The 23,214-nt window shown below is 44.5% G+C and overlaps 1 pseudogene; it reads left to right on the top strand.

The window, feature by feature from the left end:
- The first annotated feature begins 725 nt into the window (after positions 1 to 725).
- Positions 726 to 15,320, top strand: LOC123057059 (histone-lysine N-methyltransferase, H3 lysine-9 specific SUVH1-like; annotated as a pseudogene).
- Positions 15,321 to 23,214: the final 7,894 nt, after the last annotated feature.

The raw sequence follows: 23,214 nt of genomic DNA, 5'->3' as shown, positions 1-23,214 counted from the left end.
CATGATTCCAAAGAGCGATTGGTGAGGGTGATTAGCTAGCGGTCGACCCCCTAAAGAGGTTACAGGGACAATTATTGATGTTATTAGGACATAAAAAACAATGCTGGAATCAGGACGTTAGGACGGCTGATTGTGACACCAACGACGATTTCGGGAGACAAAAGCCAGTGTGTTTGGAGGGAGTTATTAGGCCGTGTATGTGCGTTAATAATGTACAGCTTGTGCAAGGCTGGGAGCGACGAGGCAACCGGCCTGATTGTACCTGACAGCGCCGTTCCATTACTCTATCCCACTCTCATCATTCTTGTCAGTGTTGCCTTGGCCAAAGAATAGCCCCCAGCTTGCATGCAGATTAAGCAGTGGGCACTAAAATAGATTAGTGATTTGTCATCATGGACTGATTGAGCAGCAGGACTACCTTAACCGGCCCAGGTCAGAAGGGTACCCCGCCGTTGGAGGACCTGGAAACTGTGACGTGACCATGTATGTGAGCTCCACTAAACAAGACCTGATTCTGATTGGATCCTCAGCGACGTGGGGTGGTCTCGTCCCAAGTTCCAACGTCTATGTGTTGTGTCTGTCGTCAAGACCGGAGATTGGACGACCGGCACATGATCGGTGTTCCATTCTCTTCTTTATTTTCTCACATTGTTTTTCACGGGCTACTACTACGTTGCTGTGCAACTGTGCATCATGCAAGCACAGAGCCAGCCAGCCAGTCGATCATGATGTGTCGAGATCGCTGGCCGTCTGCCGCATTTCGGCATGGCGAATCTGCCCGGCGCCTGCTCTGTCCTGGCGAAAATGGCACGGCTATTCGACCACTGTCCGCTCCTGCAGATCCCAACCCGGTGCAACCATATATGCAGGGACGGAGCCAGGATTTGAACATAGGGGGGGCGAAAGAGATAACTGTCTTTTTTTACCCCAAAAAGAGATAACCGTCTTATTTTACCCCAAAAAGAGATAATTGTCACACACATAATAATATGTATATCAAGTCTCACGTAAAATGTCAAATGTATACTTTGCAACAGTTGCACAAGTATTAATTAATGTATAAAAATAGCACATGTTTTGCAACTGTCAATGTAAATTAGCTCTATGATTACCTATATGATCATAAGATTAGCAAGTTGAATTTGGATTTTCAGTACAAAGAGTTTGAACAAGAAGCAGATGGCTTGAAAGTAGCAATATGTTATTTTCTTTCTATTTATTTTTTGTGTAGAGAAGTACAGCTAAACAGAGATAAAAGATAAGTATATTAAATTAGATCTATATCTATCACCGAGAACACATGTTACTGCAACTTCAGAATTGCTACTAACTAATGCATTAGGGATCACCGTATCAGGCCAGATCAATAATACGTTGATGTCAAAAAGTATATATTAATACCAGTCTGATTAATACTATGGTTATACCTAGAGAAACGATCTAATGCTGTCAACTGAGATGAGCGGCCGCAATCAAGTTTGGGTGGAGAAAAGATACAACGATCCATGTGGCTGATCGCCACAAGCGGCCGCGATATTGGGAATTCAGGGTCAAATCATGTGAGCAAGCTGTTAATATCTCTAATTCTAGAATCGCTCCTTTTATGGTTTGAAAGACACAACCAAATCTAATGCTGGAAATAAAAACTAAACCTTGTTTCCTCGTTAGGTAGCTCATCCATCCATGAGGCCGGCCGGACAGAATGAGCTGCTGGATCGACACAATGACACTTTCATGTCGCCTTCCCTTCTGGATGGATAGATTAGACAGAAGATCTAGCAGGCGGCCGACGGCCGGCGCGATCTCTGGAGCAGTTCTTTTAGGTTGGAATCGAAGGGATTAGTGGGTACTGCTTCGTAGCCTGGCCCCTTCGCTTTCATGATGGGCTATGTTTCCTTTTTATTTTTCTGGGATTTGGGCCTTTAGGCTGCAATCAACTGATCACCATTACATGGGCCCTCGCTGGCTATGGGAAGCACAAATCACACAGGGGGGGCGAAGCAAGCCACGTACACTTGCGTAGCCAACAAAATTAGCGACCAACTGATCGCTATTAAGGTGCGGCACGATCGTTAGGGGGGGTCTCGCCCCCCCTCGTCCCCCCTTGAATCCGTCCCTGCATATATGGTTCATATGAATGGAGCTGCTAATGCTAATGGTACTTCAAACAACACAATGGTCTCCCCGGTGTTGCAAACTCCTCCAGCGGCCAGTACACAGGAATCTGGTAAGAAGAGAGGGAGGCCCAGGCGTGTGCAAGATACTACTGTTCCTACGGCTCCTCCAGTTCATTTGGTTCCTACGGCTCCTCATTTGGTTCCTTCAGCTCCTCCAGAAGGTAATAATATTGTTCTCCAAACACCCCCTTCAGCCGTCACACAGGAATCTGGTAAGAAGAAGAGGGGACGATCCAGACGTGTGCCAGATGTTTCTGTTGTACCAACTCCTTCAGTGCCTATAATAGACGGCAAACCTATTTTTCAGACACCTCCTGCATCTAGCGTACATGAATCTGTTACAAAGAAAAGGGGGCGGCCGAAGCTTGTGCAGGATGGTTCAGATACTATAACTCCTCCAGTTCATTCAAAAGAGAGTGAGCCCCTTATGCAGACTCCGCCTGCAGTCACCTTATTGGAGGGTGGTAAGAGGAAGAGAGGGCGGCCGAAGCGTGTGTCTGATAGTTCAGTGACTCCTTCAAGTTATTCTGAAGATGTTGACAGTGGGGACACATCAAAACATGGACGGCCCAGGAAAATTGACACAAGCCTGCCGCACCTGCCATCTTTGTCTTCAGATGATCCCAGGGAATATGCAGATAATGTACTTTTTATGTTTGATGCACTGCGGCGACGGCTCATGCTGCTGGATGAGGCGAAGCAAGTAGCGAAGCAGCAGCATAACTTGAAGGCTGGGAGTATCATGATGAACGCTGAACTTCGCGTCAATAAGAGTAAGAAGATTGGAGAGGTTCCAGGTGTTGAGGTTGGTGACATGTTCTACTTCAGAATCGAGATGTGCCTGGTAGGGTTAAATAGTCAGAGCATGGTAGGGATAGATTACATATCTGCTAAGTTTGGTAAGGAGGAGGACCCTGTGGCCATTAGCGTCGTTGCAGCTGGTGTGTATGAAAATACCGAAGACGATCCAGATGTTCTGGTTTACACTGGACATGGCATGTCTGGTAAGGATGACCAAAAGCTTGAGAGAGGTAATCTTGCACTGGAGAGGAGTTTGTATAGAGGTAATCCCATTAGAGTTGTTTGCACTGTGAGAGATTTGACTTGTTCAACTGGTAAGATATACATATATGATGGCCTTTACAAGATCAGAGAAGCCTGGGTGGAGAAAGGGAAATCTGGGTTCAATGTGTTTAAACACAAGTTGCTGAGAGAACCTGGACAACCTGATGGCATTGCAGTTTGGAAGAAGACTGAAAAATGGAGGGAAAATCCATCCTCTAGAGATCGTGTTATATTGAACGACATATCATACGGTGTGGAAAGTAAACCTGTCTGCCTTGTAAATGAGGTCGATGACGAGAAAGGCCCTAGCCACTTCATCTATACAACTAAACTTAACTACGTGAATTCCCTGAGCTCAATGAGAAAGATGCAAGGCTGCAAATGCATAAGCGTGTGCCTACCTGGTGATAACGACTGTTCTTGTACGCATACAAAATGCTGGTGACATTCCTTACAGTGCTTCAGGCACACTTGTTAGTCGGATGCCTATGTTATATGAGTGCAATGATTCATGCACTTGTGTACATGATTGCCGGAACCGGGTTGTACAAAAAGGTATCCAAATCCACTTTGAAGTGTTTAAGACGGGAGATCGAGGTTGGGGCCTCCGTAGTTGGGATCCTATCCGAGCAGGCACATTTAGGCCTAGTTTGGCAACAACGTTTTTTCAAAACCATGGTATTCCAAAACCTAAGTATTTCAATACATGGGCAATAAATACTTCAGTTTCTAAAAACCATAGTTTTTCTCAGTTTTGATAAAACTGCCGAGGTGTTTGGCAAGTGGCATTTTTTCTCCGTTTTCTTTGGTTTGCATCGACTGTTACATTGTTGCATGCATATTCAGCTACACCCAGGGATCAGCTCACTGGTAGAAAAAGAGGCTTCCGTCCAGCCCCATTAGTCGCGAAACTGTAGGAACCGCGACTAATGAAGTCTTTAGTCGCGGTTCGGCAGACGAACCGCGACCAAAGGCCTGGGCCCAGGGCGCTCGGTGGCCAGCTGGTGCACGTGAGGGGCTTTAGTCGCGGTTGGCCAGGCCAACCGCGACTAAAGGTGCCCAAAGGCCTTTAGTCGCGGTTGGCCAGGCCAACCGCGACTAAAGCTCCTCCCCTATATATACCAGTTCAGCACGCTCACTTAGCCATTTGGTGTCACTTCTCTTCACAAGCTTCACAAGGGGGTGTAGGTTTGCTTTTGGTTCCTCTTATGCACACAAGGTGTTTGATGAAATGCCCCAAGAGGGTGAAACAAACATGATATGAAGTGTTGGAGCCACACTTGAGGTTCCTCATTTATTTTTTCCTCCTCGATCGCGGTTAGCAACTTGAACCTTTCATGCATGTGTGTCATTGATAAAATATGCATGTGTGTTGTTCATTGTTTAATTTCTATTGTTTATAGCTAGTTAGTTTAACAAATGCATGATGGTTAATTATATATTTTATATTATAATAATGCAGATGAATCGGCAATGGATGTACGGTAACCGACTCTCCCGCGAGTTCACTACGGGTTTGAAAGATTTCCTCGTAGTGGCTAATGCGAACAAGCAGAAGGGTTTTGTTATCTGTCCATGTGTTGAATGTAAGAATCAGAAGGGTTACTCTTCCTCAAGAGAAGTTCACCTGCACCTGCTTCGGCACGGTTTCATGCCAAGCTATAATTGTTGGACCAAGCATGGAGAAAGAGGGGTTATAATGGAAGAAGATGAAGAAGGGGATGATTTCATCGATGAAAGCTATCTTGCTCATTTCGGTGATACTTTCATGGAGGATGCTGAAGGTGAAGGGGAAGGTGAAGGGGAAGGTGAAGGTGAAGAAGAGGCACGTGATGAGACCGTTGATGATCTTGGTCGGACCATTGCTGATGCACGGAGACGCTGCGAAACTGAAAAGGAGAGGGAGAATTTGGATCGCATGTTAGAGGATCACAGAAATTCGTTGTACCCTGGATGCGATGATGGTCTGAAAAAGCTGGGCTGCACACTGGATTTGCTGAAATGGAAGGCACAGGCAGGTGTAGCTGACTCGGCATTTGAAAACTTGCTGAAAATGTTGAAGAATATGTTTCCAAAGAATAACGAGTTGCCCGCCAGTACGTACGAAGCAAAGAAGGTTGTCTGCCCTCTAGGTTTAGATGTTCTGAAGATACATGCATGCATCAACGACTGCATCCTCTACCGCAGTGAATACGAGAATTTGAATGAATGCCCGGTATGCACTGCATTGCGTTATAAGATCAGAGGCGATGACCCTGGTGACGATGTTGAGGGCGAGAAACCCAGGAAGAGGGTTCCCGCCAAGGTGATGTGGTATGCTCCTATAATACCACGGTTGAAATGTCTGTTCAGGAACAAAGAGCATGCCAAGTTGTTGCGATGGCACAAAGAGGACCGTAAGTCGGACGGGGAGTTGAGACACACCGCAGATGGAACGCAATGGAGAAAGATCGATAGAGAGTTCAAAGATTTTGCAGCTGACGCAAGGAACATAAGATTTGGTCTAAGTACAGATGGCATGAATCCTTTTGGCGAGCAGAGCTCCAGCCATAGCACCTGGCCCGTGACTCTATGCATCTACAACCTTCCTCCTTGGTTGTGCATGAAGCGGAAGTTCATTATGATGCCAGTGCTCATCCAAGGTCCGAAGCAACCCGGCAACGACATCGATGTGTACCTAAGGCCATTAGTTGATGAACTTTTACAGCTGTGGGGCAGACCTGGTGTCCGTGTGTGGGATGAGCACAAAAAAGAGGAATTTAACCTACGAGCGTTGCTTTTCGTAACCATCAACGATTGGCCTGCTCTTAGTAACCTTTCGGGACTGTCAAATAAGGGATACAATGCATGCACGCACTGCTTACATGAGACTGAAAGTGTACATTTGCCAAATTGTAAGAAGAACGTGTACCTTGGGCATCGTCGATTTCTTCCGAAAATTCATCCAGTAAGAAAGAAAGGCAAGCATTACAACGGCAAGGCAGATCACCGGCCGAAGCCTGCGGAACGCACTGGTGCTGAGGTATTTGATATGGTCAAGGATTTGAAAGTCATCTTTGGAAAGGGTCCTGGCGGACAATCAGTTCCGAAGGGAGCTGACGGGCACGCAGCCATGTGGAAGAAGAAATCTATATTCTGGGAGCTAGAATATTGGAAAGTCCTAGAAGTCCGCTCTGCAATCGACGTGATGCACGTTACGAAGAATATGTGCGTGAACCTCCTAAGCTTCTTGGGCGTGTATGGGAAGACAAATGATACAAAGGAAGCACGACAGGACCAGCAACGTTTGAAAGACCCTGATGACCGGCATCCGGAATGGTTTCAAGGTCGTGCCAGCTACGCTCTGACCAAAGAAGAGAAGGTCATCTTTTTTGAATGCCTGAGCAGTATGAAGGTCCCGTCTGGATTCTCGTCCAATATAAAGGGAATAATAAACATGGCGGAGAAAAAGTTCCAAAACCTGAAGTCTCACGACTGCCACGTGATTATGACGCAATTGCTTGCGATTGCTTTGAGGGGGCTCCTGCCGGAAAATGTTCGAGTAGCCATTGTGAAGCTATGTGCATTCCTCAATGCAATCTCTCAGAAGGTAATCAATCCAGAAGTTCTACCACGGTTACAGAACGATGTGATCCAATGTCTTGTCAGTTTCGAGTTGGTGTTCCCGCCATCCTTCTTCAATATTATGACGCACCTCTTGGTTCACCTAGTCGAAGAGATTTTCATTCTCGGTCCTGTATTTCTACACAATATGTTCCCCTTCGAGAGGTTCATGGGAGTATTAAAGAAATATGTTCGTAACCGTGCTAGGCCAGAAGGAAGCATCGCCAAGGGCTATGGAAATGAGGAGGTAATTGAGTTTTGTGTTGACTTTGTTCCTGACCTTAAGCCGATTGGTCTTCCTCGATCGCGGCACGAGGGGAGACTAAGTGGAAAAGGCACGATCGGAAGGAAATCAACGATATGTATGGACGGCCATTCTCTGACTGAAGCACACCACACTGTACTGACCAATTCCAGCTTGGTGGCTCCGTACTTTGAGAAACACAAGAATATTTTACGCTCGGACAACCCGGGGAAGCCTGAATCCTGGATTAGGAAGGCCCACATGGAGACTTTCGGCAGTTGGTTGAGAAAACATTTAATGAATGACAATGATGTTGTAGATCAGCTGTACATGTTGGCCAAGACACCATCTTCGACTATAACGACTTTCCAAGGGTACGAGATAAATGGGAATACATTTTACACGATCGCCCAAGATAAAAAGAGCACCAACCAAAATAGTGGTGTCCGCTTTGATGCATCAACCGAGAATGGGCAAAAGGTCACATATTATGGTTACATAGAGGAGATATGGGAACTTGACTATGGACCCTCCTTTAAGGTCCCTTTGTTCCGGTGCAAATGGTTCAAGCTAACAGGAGGTGGGGTAAAGGTGGACCAACAATACGGAATGACAATGGTGGATTTCAACAATCTTGGTTACCTTGACGAACCATTTGTCCTAGCGAAAGATGTCGCTCATGTTTTCTATGTGAAGGACATGAGTAGCAAACCGAGGAAACGGAAAGATAAGAAAACGATCAGTACATCATGCGATGATCTAAAGCGCCACATTGTTCTTTCAGGGAAAAAAACATCGTGGGAGTGGAGGACAAGACAGACATGTCAGAAGATTATAATATGTTTGCTGAAATTCCGCCCTTCAAAGTGAACACCGACCCAAGCATTAAGTTAAATGATGAGGATGCTCCATGGATACGGCACAATCGTAAGCAAGCAGGGACACAAGGGAAGAAATGATGTGTAATAATTTATTGTACCAAACTTTGTTGAATGGATCATGTGAATTATATTACCCATGATGTGTTTGGTGTCCATTTTCGAATGATTCGAGATACCACTGACGATACATGAAATTTGGAGTGATTTAGTCATACTCCTGCCTAGGCGTATAATATGCATACTCGTAGTCTTCATAGCCGCCGCCGTTGTACTGGTAGTCGTCGCCTTCTAAGTTGCCGCCGTCGTCGTCGCTGCTGTCGTCGCTGTCGTACTCCTGCCTAGGCGTATAAAATTTTGAATTGAATTAGTTTTATTTTTCTGAATTTTTTGATATATTATTTGTATTTTTAACATTTTGAATTGAATTAGTTTTATTTTTCTTAATTTTTTGATATATTATTTGTATTTTTAGAATTTTGAATTGAATTAGTTTTATTTTTCTGAATATTTTGATATAATATTTGTGTTTTTAACATATTGAATTGAATTAGTTTTATTTTTCTGAATTTTTTGATATATTATTTGTATTTTTAACATTTTGAATTGAATTAGTTTTATTTTTCTGAATTTTTTGATATAATATTTGTGTTTTTAACATATTGAATTGAATTAGTTTTATATTTCTGAATTTTTTGATATATTATTTGTATTTTTAACATTTTGAATTGAATTAGTTTTATTTTTCTTAATTTTTTGATATATTATTTGTATTTTTAGAATTTTGAATTGAATTAGTTTTATTTTTCTGAATTTTTTGATATAATATTTGTGTTTTTAACATATTGAATTGAATTAGTTTTATTTTTCTGAATTTTTTGATATATTATTTGTTTTTTAAGATTTTGAAAAAGAAAAAGTATTTTGAAAAATACCTTTAGTCGCGGTTGGCCTGGCCAACCGCGACTAAAGGTCGTTGCGCGCGGGAACGCAAAAACCCGCCAAAAAACCCTTTAGTCGCGGTTGGTCTGGCCATCCGCGACTAAAGGTTACCCTTTAGTCGCGGGTCGCCTCCCCAACCGCGACTAAAGGGGGGGGGCTATAAATACAAGGGCCCGAACCCTTTCTCGTCTTCTCCGATTCAACACCGCGCCGAAGGCCTGCCGCCGTCGCCCTCGCCCTCGACGCCGCCCGCCGTCGCCCTCGCCCTCGACGCCGCCCGCCGTCGCCCTCGACGCCGCCCACCGTCGCCCTCGCCCTCGACGCCGCCCGCCGTATGTTTGCACACCGCGCCCCGCCCCGGCCCACGCGCGCCGCCCCCTCTCGCCCACACGAAACGGCGCCGCCGGCCGTCACCGGCCTCCCTCGCCCACCGCGCGCGCGCCGCCTCGCTCGCCCGCCCTCAACGCCGCCGGCCGGCCTCGGTACTGCCGCGCGCGCACGGGCCACCGGTCTCAGACAGAGAGCGAGATCGTGGAGAGAGAGAGGGGCGCCGCGGGCCACCGGAATTTTTTCTTTTTTTTTCTTTTTTTTGTTCTTTTTAATTTTAACTAGTTAATTAGTTTAACAAAAACGGTAAAATAACTTAAAACTTGATAATTAACAAAAAAACCGTAAAATTTGATAATTAACAAAAAAAACGTATATAAAACTTGATAATTAACAACAAAAAAAGTAAAACTTGATAATCAATATATACAACGACCCCGCGCGTCAATGTACAACGATCCCGCTTTAAAAAAATGTACACGACCCCGCGCATATACGGAGAGGGGGCGGCGAGGGGGGCGGCGATGCGCGCGGTGTTTTTTTTGGGATCGAGAGGGGGCGGCGAGGGTTATACATGTGTGTTGTCCTCGCCTCCCTCTCCGTGACGCCGTCGTCTGCCGCCCCGTCTCGCGCTCTACCGCGACACCCTCTCCCACCCCTTCCTCGCCCCCTCCTTTTGCCACCGCCCTTTCGCCACCGCCACCGCCACCGCCCCCCTTCTTCACTTAATTAATTTGTTTTTACTACATGTTTTCAGGACTGACATAATGGCGGACGATAGAGCTGACCCGATTATGGACAACTATGATCCGGACGGTGAAGCACATATGTTCGGCATCATAAACGGCGATATTCTATATGTGCCGACCGGACAAGAAGAAGATGATATCTCTTCTTATCTGAACCTTGACGGTGAAGATGAAGGGCGCCGTCAGCAAGATGATGCCGAACAAACGTCGATAAACGACGATCTTCAAATGGAAGTAGCAACCACCTCCGGCGCCGAGGTATATATATACATTGAGCCTCTGGTGATACAAACTAACTGATTTGAATAAATATGTGTGTACTAACGCGCGCGACTCTCTTTCTTATTTTAGCCCTCGGCCGGATCGTCGAAACAATCGAGTACGTCGTCAAAGCGTGGCGCAACCAAGACGATGAAACAAGGAGAAACATGCACCATCGAGGTTGTCGACAGTGCAACCGGCAGGCCGCTGGAGCCCCGCAAGAACGCCACCAAGTTTGTCAACCAATGCGGAGCCGTTGTTAGAGACAACGTCTCGATCACCGTCCAGGAGTGGAATAAGCCAAAGAAGGCACGAATTGCTGGTTTCACTTTTGTCGATAAGAGAACAAAAAAAGATTGCTTCAAGAAGCTTATGGAACATTTCGTTCTACCTCCGGAATACAACAAATTCGATGAGGAGGGTAACAAGATTGAGGAAAACAAGGAGAGGAGGAGGCTAGTCAAACAGTTCGCTCTTCATAAGATGGCCGACGCATTCCGGAAATTCAAGCAAAATCTAGCCCATGACTTTGTCAAGCAGAACAAGACTCCGGATTTCAAAGGACAATATGAGAAACTGAAACATGATTGGCCAGAATTTGTGAAGCAAAAGAAATCGGAGCAGTTCATTCAAATATCGAAAAAAATAAGGAAAATGCGGCTAAGAAGGAGTACAATCATATTATGGGGCCAGGAGGGTATCGCCTTTGGGAGCCTAGGTGGGAGAAGATGGAGAACGAGCTGAGGGCGCGAGGAATCCGTCCAGGTACGGAGGGATGGGACCCAAGGGCCAAAAGCTGGTGGTACGGGCATGGGGGAACGCTGAACCCGGAGACAGGGGAGTGTGTTTACCGGGGCAAAATAATTAAACCCACCCAAGCCCTTATTGACGCAATGAGGGATGCTCAAGAGGGGAAGATCAAGTTCAACAGAGAGAACGACGCGCTGACAAAAGCCCTCGGGAATCCTGAACACGGAGGACGTGTACGAGGCATGGGGCACATTCCGTGGAAAATAGGGTTCCCCCAGAACGATGACCCGTACGGTTACAGAAGCCGGAAGAGAAAGATGGATCGGGAAGCAGATGTTGTGGCGCGGTTGGCATCGGAAATGGATGTGATGAAGAAAACCGTGAGTGTACTAGTAGCCGAAAGAGATGCAGCTCGGGCGCAGCATGAAGATCATCCAGCGGATCTCAGAAGCCAGCAGCGGAGAAGCAGTGTGGCTTCCACGGAGGCCCCACCGGCTGGTGCAGATGCACCGACGATCGAAATTACTGCACCGGAGCCTCTGGTGGTCGAAATTACTGCACCGGAGCCTCCTCGCTACCCCGTGGACGATATAAAGGAGATGAAAGAATGTCATCTGTATTATCCTATCGGGAACATGTCCATGAAGGTAGCCATCGGCAGTGCTTTACCATGTTTACCTGGAGCACTCCACCACAACAACCCCATTCAAGATGGCTATGCTCGTGTCACGGTGGAGGACATAGTCCAAGGGTTTGAGGACCTGGAGATTGACATTGCTACACCTGAAGGGGAGAAAAGACTTGGAGATGTCAAGCGCCATTTCATTCTATGGCAAAAGAAGTTTATCAAGTTTCCAGGCGAGGCGCCAAGGACAACAAGTCCACCCCCCTACGGTGGTGGCGGTTCACCTACACCTCCGTCACGTCAGCCGACGCCCCCCAGTCCACAACGTCCGGCGGGTGATCAGACGCCGCCCCCCAGTCCTCGTCCGGCGGGTGATCAGACGCCGCCCCCCAATCCACCTCCGGCAAAGAAGCAGAAGCAGTCCTGGATTATTAACCCGGACCCTTATGTACCTAAGACCACAAAGGTACCGGAGCCATCACTGAAGCCTCTCCCCACAAGGCCTTGGGAACGTAGTGCCGAGGAAACTGCCGCGGCCGCGGCTGCTGATCATGAGAAATGGAAGGCGGACTGCAAGAAGAAAAGAGAGCCCGAGCCCAAGCCAGTATTTTCTGATGAGCAAAAGAAGTGGGCTAAGTCATTTTTGAGCACACCGTCCCAAGCCGCGAAGAATCTGCCTGACGACTATGCACGTGAACTTCGTAGGCAGGCACTCATGTTGAAGGAGAAGAAAGAGCGGGCGGAGAACCAGGAGAACAAAGCCTTGGAGGAGGCCGAGAAAACGGAATTAGAAAGTAAAAAAAGCGGGAAACGAGTTGCCCAGCTCGGGGAACAAAGTAAACAATCGATTGCCCCGCTTATAGTGAAAGCCGCCGGTCCGGATGACCCCGATATCATAGCAGCTGCGGCAGCACATGGATTGACTGTAACGAGTGCCAGAGAACAAGCGGCCAACTTAGGTATTACTCTTCGTGAACTGTTAGGCCTTGATGAGGCGCCAGTGAAGGAGGTAGTAATTACATATGTGAAGAATGGGCCTCTCGTCGAGCCTGCGCAGGAAGAGGATCTACCTCCACAAATGAAAGGTCTGCTGAAATGGTACAAGGGTTACATAAAAAATAAAAACGCCAAAGAATATATTTATGCGGAAGTTAGATATGAGCATCACTTCAAACATTACTATGTACAAATTCATCTGAGTGAATTGTTCCAGCTTTTCAATCTGCGCGAGCTCGACAAATCTATCATCAGTTGCTACGTTCTGTAAGTGATTTATTTCTACCCCATCTCGTTCATATTGCCTGCACTATATATATGTCCTAACTATATTGTTGTGTCCGCTATTATACATGCAGAATGAAGATTAAGGAATGCAGAGTAAGGAACATCCATGATGTTGGGTTCATTGACCCACACATCGTTAATGGATATGTGTTGGAGCATCACCCCGCCGACATGGAGGCAGACCTGTGGCAGTTTCTTACAAAGCAGGAACTCAAAAGTGATATTCTATTTCCTTACCATTTTGGGTGAGTGTTTCTGTCTTCAGCACATCCTCTTTTGTTTACTCCATGCATGGTATGTGGCCGGCTAATCGATGAGTTATGCATGACGTACTGTGCATGTATCGTGTCCGCAGGTTCCACTGGATTCTGCTAGTAATTAAAGTTGACACCTCAGAATGTCTCGTCCACGACTCTCTGAATAAGGATCCAAAGCTTTGGGGCGGCATGAGAAGAATGCTGCAGAAGTAATTATTTTCATTCATTTGCGCTCTATATCGATCGACCTATTTCGTTCATTTCCTAATATCAAGTAACTAATAACTCTCTTGTTCATTAATTTTCTTTGCCTCGTAGGGTTTGGAGACGGTTCGTAGATACAAAGGTCGGTGAATTCAAAAAAGAGCTAGAATTCAAAAGGTCAAAGGCTAAGAATGGTGAGGATATTCAGCCAGCGGGGACCAATCTATGTGCATACTATGTCTGTGAGATGATCCGGAGATACACCTCTGAGCGGGTTCCGAGTGATACCAATGCTCAGAGGAATAACCTCCGGATGATGCTTAGTCCAGAAGCTCGCTTCCGACCACTTCAAGAGGAACTAGCTGAATGGTTCAGGAGGGAAGTCCTCCATCCTAAAGGAGAACACCATTACGAGGACGTAGAACTTTATATGCATTAAATTATGTATGGAAACTTGTTCAAAATTGTATATGGTCATCCGATGATATTGAATATATATTGTATATTCCTCTTGAATTCTTTTTGGTTCTAATTTCAAATTTGTTTGAAATTGTACATTCATATGCATGTATGTAGTACCGTAGAATATGTGAAACTCCTTCAAAATTAAAATAAAGCACAAAAGAAATAAAACAATACAAATTAAACAGAAAACAGGTTTGGGGGGGGGGGGGGCTAAAACCCTAAACCTGCGGCGGCCTTTAGTCGCGGTTGGCCAGAAGAACCGCGACTAAAGGTCCTCCGCCCCGACGGCCGCCTGGCGCCCACGTGGACGGGCCTTTAGTCGCGGTTCTTAAGCAACCGCGACTAAAGGGGGGGGGGGGGCTTTAGTCGCGCCTATTTGGTCGCGGTTGCGCAACCGCGACTAATGGCAGTTGCGAACCGCGACCAAAGGCCCTTTTTCCACCGGTGGCTGGTACTAATAGCCACCGTATGCATTCAACCTTGCACGAGCATGTCCTCCTAGATGTTAAGATCTGTAGTAGAGTTATCTCTTGTAATCAGTCAAAGACCGAGGTAGTTAACACATGCACTGAAGGTCGACGTTTGCAGTGTGTACGTGTACGTCCGCCTCTAGCCGAACGTATCGATGGGCTAGCTACCGATTTATGCATCACAGGCGTTGATGGCCAGAAGTTGGACACAAAAGAGATCAAGCAGCAAGCGCTTTCTCGGTTTTAAAAAAAGAGGTCAGGGCCTCTTTTTTATATACAACAAAAATACCACAGTTTTAGAGATACCACGGTTTGTTGAACTGCAGTATTTTTTTCATCCAAATGACTCAAAGTATTGAATACCAAAGTTTTTCCAGAAACCAAAGTATTCCTAAAAAACCACAAAAATACTTTGGCTTCCAAACACACCCTTATATGTGAATATGCAGGTGAAATTATTGACAAGAATGCTGTTGATGCAGAAGACGATTACATCTTTGAGACCCCTCCCTCGGAGCAGAACGTAAGATGGAACTATGCACCAGAATTACTGGGCGAATCTAGTCCTTCCGACTTAAAAGAACCATCTAAGCAGCTGCCAATAGTTATTAGTGCAAAACGGACTGGCAACATAGCTCGCTTTATGAACCACAGCTGCTCACCTAATGTTTTCTCGCAACCAGTTCTATATGATCATGGTGATGAGGGATATCCACACATCGCATTCTACATTCCTCCAATGACAGAGCTTACATATGATTATGGTCAGAGCCAAGGTAATGTTCAGCTGGGAAATAATTCTGGGTGTCGGAGGTCTAAGAATTGCTTATGTTGGTCTCGCAAGTGCAGAGCTTCCTTTGGCTAAATAATCAACCCGTAAGGGATAATTTGCCAGTTGAAGGTTAGTGATTTCTGATTACCTTTTCCTTTATCAACATTACTTTTCTGAAAGATGTCCTACTTTCATTTTAGATAATGCTATCATCTATGGGTGTGAAGTTTTCCTGAGATGTTGGTAGATTCAAATATTCTAATAGAGTATTAGTAGTTTGCACCCTTTTGTAAAGTCAGAACTCAAAGGAGTGTATCTTTGTGTTCTATATAAAATTTCACTTTACAAACATGATTCGAGTTTGGCAACTTGGTAACCAAGAATTAAAAAAGGGAAATGCTAAAAATCTGACGTCAGATTTTTTGGCATGGCAAATCGAACATTTTTCATGGCAATTTATATTGGTGTGATGATGTCAAATTTAGTTTGCAAGCACGGAAATTTCATGGCAAAAAATGAAATGAGGCGGATTTGCCATGCTCGCCAACTAAACCTGCCATCCTCGGCGAACATAATTTTCCATGAAAAACGTTTGATTTTCCATGCCTAAAAACCTGAGGTTCACTGGATATTCAGGTCCTTAAAAAACAATAAACTATATATTTGCTTGTAGAAATATTTATGTATGATATGAGTGCCCACACATGGATGCCTTCAGAAAACTCTTTCCTCGCATGATTTTGAATTACGGAGCTTATTTTTCTTATTTGATTTTTGTTTATGAAATCTGGATAAGGCTCACCACAACATCTGCTGCAACCATTTCTTTCTCATCCACCGGTAGATCCTGTTAAATGTATGTCTAGGTCGTAATCTGATGAGCTTATCTTTGGTGAACAGAAGCAGCGGAACGTTAGCGGAACGTTTGTGGCATCATGAAGCAGCAGCATGCATGTGGTGTTGCAGCCACATCTGAAACAACTTTGCCCCTCTTCTTAGTTATAAGGAAAAAGTCCACAATAAACCTTGAAGTTATAGACGAAAGCTACATCCAACCCCGAACTTTGAATCCCGAAAATTGGCACTCTAAACTTGCAATCCCGGTCTATTTTGGACCCTAGACCTGTTTGGCAAACTGGGAATAGTACAATCCTGGCCGGGATAACCAGCTACTCTCACACACAAGAATTTGGGCCGGCCCACTACAACACAACAAGAATTCGTGAAGTTCCAAAACTGTTCACACATTTTTAAAATTGTTCAGAAGTTAAAAAATGTTCATGCTTTCTATTTTTGGCACAAATTCAATTCATTTTGTGTTTTTAATTTTTATTTGCCATTTTAAAATTCGATTCACATTTTTAAAAACTGTGTTTGATTTCAAAAAGAAAAACACATTTGTCAAAAATGTTCATAATACCAACAGTTTTTCAGATGCTATGTTTTTTCTTCAGATTTTCATATTGTGTCACAGTTTTAAAATATGTTTTTCGAATTTCATAAACTATTTCGTAAATAATGTTCTAAAAAAATGTTTTCGATTGTCGGCTGCGGAATCGATTGGGCCGGCCCACCAGACATGATGCGAGTTTTTTTTCTCTTCACACAAGACATAAAAATTCATTCTTTCTTTTTCTAAACGCGCGACGTAACAATTCCAAAACAAAAAAAAAACATGCCGTGGAGTCGAACATGCAACCTAGCATGGTCGAAACACAAAAAATTTCTGAAACCTGAACAAAATTTTAAAGTGCGAACACTTTTTGATACATAAATATTTTCTGAGTTTGTGACATCTAGAAAATACAACAAATTCTAAAAAAATGTACGGGCCAATTCAAACAAATGTTTATACAATGTATAAAATATTCATGTGATTCAAATAAAATGGTTTCGTACATTAAAAAAATGTAACATTTTAAGAATGTTCACGAGTTTCAGAAAATGTGTTTGTGGCATTTTCAAAAATATGTATGTACAATGTACCGAAAATGTCTGCGTGTTGTACAAAAATATGTCATAACCTTAACAGAATATACATGACATGTAATAGAAAGAAAGTGTATGCGAATTTAAAAATGTTGAACCATGTAAAAGAGTGTTCGTGTAGTTTTGTAAAATGTGTATTGTCATTAAGAAAATGTAAAACATGTATTTCGAAAAATATTACCATGTATTCAGAAAAGTTTTGAAAACATTTAATTTCAAAATGTCCATAATGTATTTGAAAATATCAAAAAAAAATTCAAAAAATACTTAATGTATGCGTTCAAAATGTACACTGGGTAATGAGAAAAATTAGACATGTGTAAAAAGAAAAGAAACGTAAAAGAAAAAAACTAGTGCGCGCGCGAGCGACTGCACTACTGGGCCGGCCCAATTCAGCAAACACCGGCCGAGTCCTCTCAAGGTTTAAAATAGACCGGAATTATAGAGTTCGGTGTGCTGATTTCAGGAATTGAGGGTTCAGGGTTTAATTTAGCTTTTTGCCTATAAATTCAAGGTTTGTTTTGGACTTTTTCCTAGTTATAATAAGGCGTAGAGGAGTACATGTTGCACAAAGCACTAGTAGATGTTCCAATAAGGGCAAACTATGTTCTCTGCTCTTGTCTGAGACCATCTAGTGGAACTTTATGTGTGTATGGTTGCAAAGATCTGTACAGGTCTTGCGAGGCTGTTGTGAATCTGTTGTTTTCCTGTTGTAATGATCCTAGTGGATCAGTGTGTCATGTAATTGCCATGTTGAGTGAATAATGAAGGCAGCGGATCAATCAGGCTTGGTGAATCCGTACGCAAGATGGTAGACCTATGGCTATGCTTTTAGCGTATATCTGCTGCATCAGGTGAATCCGTAGGCAAGATGGTAGACTACTATTTTGCTGGAAATGTTTGCTGTGGTGCCACGATATAGGTGGAGGCGATGCAGGATTTATTTTGTTTTCGTCAACGCTGGTGAAGTGTTGATCAGTTTTGCTTCGCCACAAATAAAATACGACCATCTTGCGGTAGAAGCTCCAATTGGCGTGTTCGCTTCATCCAGCCATTTGTCTCCTAGAAGATCCAACATTGTGTGTCCGGCGCCATTTCGGAGAGGAAAATTTGGAGTGCCAGTTGCTTCATACTGCCGTGTTTGGATGAAACTTTCTTGGTTTTAGTTCAGCTGATGTTCATGCGGCGTGGATCAGCATATCGTTACCATGATTTTCCATGTCAATGTCATCTGCAATGAGCTAGGCCATCTGTTCATTGTTGCAAATATGAGCAAATTACTACGAGATTTAATCCGAATAAACAGAAGATAAATCATGACCACAACAACAGAGATTAAAGTAATCATGCAAACTAGCATAGCAGATGAACATATCACATCTAGGGCACATACTAGAAGCATGAATTCTACCACGATCTCGAACAGGAAGGATAGAATCACATACGGTGCAGCGGGTGCAGCACCGCCGGCGTTGATATTGTCGCCCATGTCGTCGAGGACGAGGTTGCCGAGGTCGGGGAAGAAGTCATCGTTCGCGAAGTCGTCGTTGCCAGCAGTCGCGCGAGTGCGCTCCCCAAAAACCTGATCGCCCCTCTCCCGTACAGGATCACGAGAGGCGGGGTTCCGAAGGCCTGCTGTCCCTTCTCGCGGTGCACGCTGGAAGGAGGGATGGAGAAGACTTTCTTGGCGGCGCAATGATCTAGAACGGTGGTGAGAAACCATACGAAGCGGCGGCGGCTAGGGTAGACGTCTGCCTGACTATATAGTGCGGGCCGGGTAGGTCGTGGGAGTAAACCCCACGTCCGAGTCGTCACGATCCAAAAGAATCGGACGCGTCCGTTAATTATTAATTAATGACTCATTAATTTTCCCATGCAGAAAAAATATAGACAACGTGCATAGCTCTGTCCTCGGCTCGGCTCAATCCCGCAACCCGCGGCGCGGCGCGGCGAGGCGATGCGTCGCAAGGCGAGCGAGGAGGAGGAGCGCGCGTGTAGGTCTCCTCTTCTCATGCTCATACAAGTGGTAGAAGAGCTCACCTTATAAAGAGGTGCAACTCTCTCTCAACTTCGAGGGTGGGACTAAACTTTAGCCTCACTCATTCCACTCACATGTGTGCATGAATGGGCCAAGAGAATTTCAGAATTTTAGTTGGGCTTTGGGCCAAAGGCCTACTAGCAAAATTCCAACAATCCCCCACAAAGTCTCATTGGCACATCTCATCATTTAGTTTCAAAACATTGTTTTATATATCGGTGCTTAGTGGAGACTGTGAAGTTGAACTTCCACTTAGGAATTTATACTACACTAGATCACAACTTGAATAGTGGACTATGCCTTGAACTACAAGTTTTCTGTGAAACTAGTTTCACACAAATTCTTGACCGATACTGGGCTGCCGCAAGGCTTCCCCGCGGGTGGAGCGTATACGTCATACTCCAGGGCCTTTCATGAATTTATTAGAGAACACCCAATTCTCACAGAATGCGACGTTAACAGTCAAATTCATATAGGTGTGTTCCTCAGAAGATGTTCTGCAGGACAACATCTCTGCTTACCCGAATAAGCCACTTGGAACACATTAAGATAAGTATCAACATGCCATGCAGATCAGGAGAGTATTGCATCTTCACGGAGTGGGATAATTAATATAGGGATACTCTCCTCCCAGCTGACCAACAGCTTGTCTCCCACTTCTACTTCACGAGATCTCCGATCACATAGAGTGGTTTACCACTATGGACAACTCATGCGGTGGGTCTCAAACCCATCTCCATCGATGCATTATCTATCACATTACCTGATAGACCCTTTGTGAAGGGATCTGCCAAGTTTTTCGACGTTTGGATATAATCCAACGTAATAACTCCGGAGTTCCTCAATTTTCTGACAGATTTTAGTCTCCTCTTCACATGCCTTGAGGACTTCATATTGTCCTTAGAACTGTTTATCTTGACGATCACAGTTTGATTATCACAGTTCATCAGGATAGGGGGTATCGGTTTTTCAACCATAGGTAAGTCCATCAAGAGTTCACAAAGCCACTCTACTTCAACAGTGGCAGTGTCTAATGTTGTGAGTTCTGCTTCCATAGTTGACCTCGTTAAGATGGTCTGCTTGCAAGACTTCCAGGAAACAGCACCACCACCAAGTGTAAAAACATAACCACTTGTGGCCTTAATCTCATCAGCATCAGATATCCAGTTTGAGTCACTATAACCCTCCAGTACCCTTGGATACCCGGTGTAGTGAATCCCATAGCTCACGGTGCCTTTCAAATACCGCATAACTCTCTCAAGCGCATGCCAATGATCATCTCACAGTTTTGACACAAACCGACTCAGCTTGCTCACAACAAAAGAGATGTCAGGCCTCGTGGCACTCGCCAAATACATAAGCGAGCCAATAATCTGAGAATACCTCAGTTGATCTCTAGCAATCCGTCGATTCTTTCGAAACAACACACTAGCATCATATGGAGTTGGAGAAGGCGTGCAGTCGCTATACCCAAAATGACTCAAGACCTTTTCCACATAATGAGACTGAAGCAGTGTGATCCCACCATTCTCATCTCTCAACAGCTTGATGTTTAAGATAACATCAGCTACTCCTAGATCCTTCATCTCAAAACAGCGAGATAAGAAATCCTTAACCTCCTTGATTAAATCAAGTTTGGTTCCAAAGATCAATATGTCGTCGACATACAGACAAAGAATAATTCCTTCGCCCCCACCATAGCGATAGTACACGCACTTGTCACCATCGTTTACTACAAAGCCGGCAGCAGTTAATGTTCTTTCGAACTTCTCATGCCACTCCTTAGGAGCTTGTTTAAGGCCATATAAAGACTTTAATAACTTACACACCTTTCCTTCTTGACCACGTACTACAAAACCATCTGGCTGATCCATGTAAATTTCCTCCTTCAACTCTCCATTCAGGAAAGCCATCTTAACGTCCATTTGATGAACGAGAAGACCATGTGAGGCAGCCAGTGATAGTAGCACCCGAACTGTGGTCAGTCTAGCCACGGGTGAGTAAGTATCAAAGAAGTCTTCACCTTCTTTCTGGGTATAACCCTTGGCCACAAGCCGTGCCTTGTACTTTTCAATCGTACCATCAGGTCTAAGCTTCTTCTTGAACACCCACTTACATCCTACAGGTTTGCACCCATAAGGACGGTCAGTGATCTCCCAGGTACCGTTAGCTAAGATGGAATCCATCTCGCTACGTACAACTTCCTTCCAGTAGTCAGCATCAGGAGATGCATAGGCTTCTGAAATAGTCCTGGGTGTGTCATCCACGAGGTACACAATGAAATCATCACCAAAAGACTTTGCAGTCCTCTGTCTCTTACTCCTCATAGGAGTTCCATTGTTACCCTCAATAGGATTCTCAACGTGTTCCATCGCAATGGTGGGTTCAGGAATTACAGTGAATTCCTCACTAGATGGAGTAGGTATCTCCTGATTTGATGAACTCGACATATCCTTCATAGGAAATATATCCTCAAAGAAAGTTGCATCATTTGATTCCATAATCATACCAACATGCATGTCGGATACCTCAGATTTTATTATCAAAAATCTATAGCCGATGCTATGAAAAGCATAGCCCAGAAGAACACAGTCCACGGTTTTTGGTCCAAACTTGCGCTTCTTGGGAATTGGTATATTGACTTTCGCCAAACAACCCCAAGTACGTAGGTAAGAGAGTTTCAACCTTTTCCTTTCCCATTCCTCAAATGGAGTCATGGTCTTATGCTTTGTGGGAACTCGGTTTAGGACATGACACGCAGTCATTAGCACCTCCCCCCACCATTCCTTGGATAGACCCGAAGTGTCTAACATGGTGTTAACCATATCAGTTAGAGTTTGGTTCTTTCTTTTGGCTACCCCATTTGACTGGGGTGAGTAGGGAGGCATCCTCTCATGGATTATACCATGTTCCGCACAAAACAAATCAAATTCATTGGAAAAGTACTCTCCACCACGATCGGACCTAAGCCTTTTAATTTTTCGATCAAGTTGGTTCTCTGCCTCAGCTTTATAGTTTTTAAAGAAAGTCAAAGCCTCATCTTTTGATTTCAGAAGATACACATAACAATATCTAGTGGAGTCATCAATCAACGTCATGAAGTATCTCTTTCCACCTTTTGTCAACACGCCATTCATCTCACAAAGATCAGAATGTATAAACTCAAGTGGCGCCAAGTCTCTTGCCTCTGCAGTCTTATGGGACTTGCGAGGTTGCTTAACTTGCACACATACTTGGCACTTGGAGCCTTTGACAGTAGAGATTTTCAGAATTAAATTCATATTGGCTAACCGCGTCATGAACCAAAGTTAATATGACAGAGTCGTGAATGCCAAATATCAGACTCATTATTGTGGCAAACATTATTAATAACTTTAGTGCAAATATCTGACAAAGATAGGCGGAACAAGCCTCCGCACTCATAGCCTTTTCCAACAAATTGTCCACACTTAGAAATTACAACTTTATTGGATTCAAAAACCAACTTAAAACCATCTCGACATAAACGGGAACCGCTAACGAGATTTTTATTGATGGATGGCACATGATGAACGTTCTTCAGACGCACAGTCTTCCCCGAAGTAAACTTCAGATCGACCGTACCAACACCTTGAACGATGGCATGTGACCCGTTCCCCATCAGCACGGGTGAAGTCCCTGTTGCCTGGTAAGAAGAAAACATGGAGGCGTCAGCACAAACATGTACATTGGCACCGGTGTCAATTAACCAATCAGGGGATTGAAATACTGAAAGGATGGTAGGAAAAATACCGTACCCTGATTCCTTCATATCAGTATCACCGATGACAACATTAGCGGACTTGCCGCTCTTCTCATGTTCGCGCTCCTCAAAGCGGTTAGGACACTTCGGAGCCCAGTGATTAGGATCACCGCAGACATGGCAAAGTCCCTTCCCCTTCTTATGAGAATTCTTCTTGAAGTTGATAGAATGTGATGGCTTGTTCTTTGTATCAAACTTGCCTTTGCCCTGAGTTTTTGTTCTTATTGTTTTTGAACTTGTTGGGCTGGGAGTTCTTTCTGTACCATGTGGGCACTAGAACCTCCCTCAGCAACTCGAGCACGTGTGTCCTTTGCTCTTGCCTTCTCTTCAACA

The sequence above is a fragment of the Triticum aestivum genome, chromosome 3A (assembly GCF_018294505.1).
Source record: "Triticum aestivum cultivar Chinese Spring chromosome 3A, IWGSC CS RefSeq v2.1, whole genome shotgun sequence".
In the NCBI taxonomy this organism is placed as follows: Eukaryota; Viridiplantae; Streptophyta; class Magnoliopsida; order Poales; family Poaceae; genus Triticum; species Triticum aestivum.
Note: the sequence above shows the minus strand (reverse complement) of the source record. Positions and strands in the feature narration are given on the sequence as shown.